Genomic DNA, 5,020 nt, shown 5'->3' on the forward strand with positions numbered 1-5,020 from the left:
AAACCCTCCCCCTTTGCCTATCCTACTCCCTTGTCCCTATCCTTCCCTCCTATCCTTTCCCTTTCCTACCACCTCTCTCCTCTCCTTCTCCTTCTACCTCTCTGCTTCTCTCTCTCCCTGGCTCTGGCGCTCTCTCTCCTCTCTCTTGCTCTCCCACTCCCTCTCTCCCCCCTCTCTCTCTGAGCACAGTTCTTGAGTTTCCTGGCCTTTTATCCTAGTAACGGTTTGTGAGGTAGGGATGACATCACACGGAACCATTTTTCTGTTATATCAGTTCTGTCCTTCACCCACTGTGATTGGCTATGTGCAGAAACAGGAAGCTTGTCCGTTCCATAGTTTACTGAACCAGAGTCACTCTGCCTTAATTGGATTACACTAAATAGTTTTCTCATCTTCCACCTAGAGTGTATCTTTACCAAAGATTATAAATATCTCTCAATATTTAACTTTTAAAATTCTTTTCTTTGACTGACTGTGCATTAATAAGGAAAAAATATATTTGTGTCTGGATTGCATAGATAAGGGGAATTTGATATGTTTCTTTGTAAAACTTTTTTGATTCAGTTTTCCCTTCTTTTCTCTCTCTGGTTCAAGTCCATGACAGCTATTTGGCTTTTTTTATACCTTATGCAGTGTTAAGTGTGGGTCAATGTCTAGTTTCTGCCATATTAGTTGCTAATTTTCCCAGCAGTTTTTGTCAAATAGTGAATTCTTATCCCAATAGCTGGGGTCTTTGGCTTTTTCAAACACTAGATTGCTGTAGCTGTTGATTGTTTTGTCCTATGAACCTAACCTATTGCACTGATCAACTAGTCTATTTCTTAGCCAGTACCAAATGGTTTGGATGGCCATTGCTTTTTAAGATAGTTTCAGATCTGGTACAGCTAGGCCACCTTCACTTGATTTTTTTTTCATTAGCTCCCTTGAAATTCTTGATCATTTGTTCTTCCAGATGAATTTTGTGTTAATTATTCTAGGTCTGTAAAATAGTTTCTTGGAAGTTTGATTGGTATAGCACTAGGTAAATAGATTAGTTTAGGTAGTACTTTCATTTTTATTATATTAGCTTGACCTATCAAAGAATGCTTGATATTTTTCCAAGTGTTTAGATCAGACTTTATTTGTCAGATTCCACTGATTCCACACTTTATTTCTGCGGAAAGTGTTTTGTAGTTTTGCTCATATACTTCCTGACTTTTCCTTGGCAGAAAGATTCCTAAATATTTTATCCTTTTGACAAGTCTCTTAAATGGAATTTCTCTTTTTCTCTCTTGCTCTTTGATTTTGTTAATGATGAATAAAAATGCTGATGAATTATGTCAATTTAGTATGTGTCCTGCAAGTTTGCTAAAATTTATGGATTATTTCTGATAGCTTTCTAGTAGATTCTCTAGGGTTCTCTAAGTAGATCTATAATATCATCTGCAAAGAGTGATAATTTGGCTTTCTCATTGCCTACTCTAATTCCTTTAATCTCTTTTTCATCTCATTGTCAAAGCTAGTATTTCTAATACAATATTGAATAGTAATGGGCATAGTGGGCAAACTTGTTTCACCCCTGATCTAATGGGAATGGGTTCCAGTTTATCCCAATTACATATGATGGTTACTGATGGTTTTAGATAGATGCTATCGAGTATTTTAAGGAAGAATCCACTTTCCTATACTCTCTAGTGTTTTTAATAGGAATGCTGGTCGTTTCTTACAGAATAGTATTCCATAGCCTTCATCTACCATAATTTATTAAGGCATTAATAATTGATGGGCATCCACTCATGTCCCAGTTTCTATTGGATTTTTTTCAAATGCTTTTTTTATTAAGATGACCATATGGTTTTTGTTAATTTGGTTATTGATGTCAATGATTGTGATGACCACGTATTTTAAAATCAGCCAAAGTCAGGGATTCAGGTTAAGGGAAAATCTTCAACCTTTATTCTCAGTGGAGGTGAAGAAGGATCAGAGGTAAAGAAGGACTGGAAGTAAAGGAAGATTAGCAATGTCAGCAGCTGCCTCAAAAAGCCAGCCAGACCAGAAGCCAGGAGAACAGAAGCCACCAGAGCAGAACCCAGCCAGCCCTCTCTCTACACTTCTCTTCCTGCCTCTCTGCCTCCACCCACCAAAATCCTCATTTCCTATACAACACATCAGGACTTGCACAGAGAGTGGGGGCGGGGGGCCATTCTTTCTCTAAGCATATATATTAATAGAGTATAGTCCAATTACTATTTAGCCTCACGTGCTTGGGACCTCAGTGCATCAACTCAAGCCTCAGCCCATTACAAATGATGCTAAAATTTTTCTTTTTTTATTAAACCTTTCATTATAAAGATATATGCATGGGTAATTTTTTCAGTATTGACCCTGGCAAAACCTTCTGGTCCGGCTTTCCCCCTCCCTCCCCCCACTCCCTACCCTAGATGAGAGGTAGACCAATACATGTTAAATATGTTAATATATATGTTAAATATAATCTATGTATACATATATAAACAATTATTTTGCTGCATAAGAAAAATCAGACTTAGAAATAAGGTGAAATTAATCTGAGAAGGAAATAAAAAATTCAAATGGACAAAAGCAGAGGGAGTAGAAATGCTATTGTATTCATACTCATTTTCCATAGTTCGTTCACTGGGTGTAGCTGGTTCTCTTTGTTATTGAACAAATGGAACTGATTGGGTTCATCTCTTTGTTGAAGAGAGCCATGGCTATCAGAATTCATCATCATACATTATGGTTCTTGAACTACATAATGATCTTCTGGTCCTGCTCATTCACTCAGCATCAGTTCATGTAAGTTTCTCCAGGCCTTTCTGAAATCATGCTGCTAGTCATTTCTTACAGAAAAATAATGACCAGCAGGATGAATACAGAGAAGCTTGGAGAGAATTACATGAACTGATGCTAAGTGAAATGAGCAGAACCAAGAGATCATTATGTACCTCAACAACGATACTGTATGAAGATGTAATCTGATGGAAGTGGATTTCTTTGACAAAGAGAAGTAATTCAGTTTCTTTTTTTTATTATTATAGTAACTTTTTATTGACAGAATCCATGCCAGGGTAATTTTTTTATAACATTATCCCTTGCACTCACTTCTGTTCCAATTTTTCCCTCCAGCCTCCACCCCCTCCCCTAGATGGCAAGCAGTCCTATATATGTTGAATATTTCCTAGTATATCCTAGATAAAATGTATGTGTGCAGATCCAAACAGTTTTCTTGTTGCACAAGGAGAATTGGATTCAGAAGGTAGAAATAACCCGGGAAGAAAAACAAAAATGCAAACAGTTTACATTCATTTCCCAGTGTTTTTTTCTTTGGGTGTAGCTGCTTCTGTCTATCATTGATCAACTGAAACTGAATTAGGTCTCTTTGTCAAAGAAATCCAGTTCCATCAGATTACATCTTCATACAATGTCGTTGTTAGGCAGTATATAATGATCTCTTGGTTCTGCTGATTTCACTTAGCATCAGTTCATGTAATTCTCTCCAAGCTTCTCTGTATTCATCTTGCTGGTCATTTCTTACAGAACAATAATATTCCATAACATTCATATACCACAATTTACCCAACCGTTCTCCAATTGATGGGCATCCACTCAGTTTCCAGCTTCTAGCCACTACAAACAGGGCTGTCACAAACATTTTGGCACATACTGGTCCCTTTCCCTTCTTTAGTATCTCCTTGGGGTATAAGCCCAGTAGAAACACTGCTGGATCAAAGGGTATGCACAGTTTGATAACTTTTTGGGCATAATTCAGATTGCTCTCAGAATGGTTGGATTAGTTCACAGCTCCACCAACAATGTATCAATGTCCCAGTTTTCCCACATCCCCTCAACACTCATCATTATTTTTCCTGTCATCTTAGCCAATCTGACAGGTGTGTAGTGGTATCTCAGAGTTGTCTTAATTTGCATTTCTCTGATTAATAATGATTTGGAACACTCTTTCATATGAGTGGTAATGATTTCAATTTCATCATCTGAAAATTGTCTAGAACTAATTCAGTTTCAATTGATTAATGATGGACAGAAGCAGCTACACCCAAAGAAAAAAACATTGGAAAATGAATGTAAACTGTTTGCATTTTTGTTTTTCTTCCCGGGTTATTTTTACTTTCTGAATTCAATTCTCCCTGTGCAACAAGAAAACTGTTTGGATCTGCACACATACATTGTATCTAGGATATACTACGACATATTCAACATATATAGGACTCCATGACATCTAGGGGAGGGTGGAGGGTGGGAGGAAAAATTGGAACAGAAGTGAGTGCAAGGGATAATGTTGTAAAAAAATTACCCTGGCATGGGTTATGTCAATAAAAAGTTACTATAAAAATTCTCTTTGGGATATAAGCTCAGAAGTAAAACTGTTTGATCAAAGGGTATGCATAGTTGGATAATTTTTGAGCATAGTTCAAAATTACTCTCCAGAATGATTGGATGCATCCACAATTCTACCAACAATGGATCACTGTCCCAGTTTTGCCACATCCCCTCCAACATTCATCATTATCTTTTTTTGTCATCTTAGCCAATCTGAGAGGTGTGTAGTGGCATCTCAGAGTTGCTTTAATTTGCCTGTCTCTGATCAAAAGTGATTTGGAGCATTTTTTCATATGACTAGAAATAGTTTCCATTTCTTCATCTGAAAATTGTCTATTCATGTCCTTTGACCATTTAACAACTGGGGAATGGCTTGATTTCTTATAGAGTCAATTCTTTATTTTTGTAGGTGTTCCTCCATTTCAGTTAAGTTATTAAATTTAATGGCATAAAGTTGGGCAAAGTAATTCCTAATCATTGTTTTAATTTCATCATTAGTGGAAATTTCTCCCTTTTCATTTTTAAGACTAACAATTGGATTTTCTTCTTTTTCTAAACAATTTTACCAAAGGTTTATCTATTTTGTCAGTTTTTTCATAAAACTCTTAGTTTTATTTGTTATGTCAATAGTTTTTGACTTTCAATTTAATTAATCTCTTATTTTTAGAATTTCAAGTTTAGT

The sequence above is a fragment of the Sarcophilus harrisii genome, chromosome 5 (genome assembly GCF_902635505.1).
Source record: "Sarcophilus harrisii chromosome 5, mSarHar1.11, whole genome shotgun sequence".
In the NCBI taxonomy this organism is placed as follows: Eukaryota; Metazoa; Chordata; class Mammalia; order Dasyuromorphia; family Dasyuridae; genus Sarcophilus; species Sarcophilus harrisii.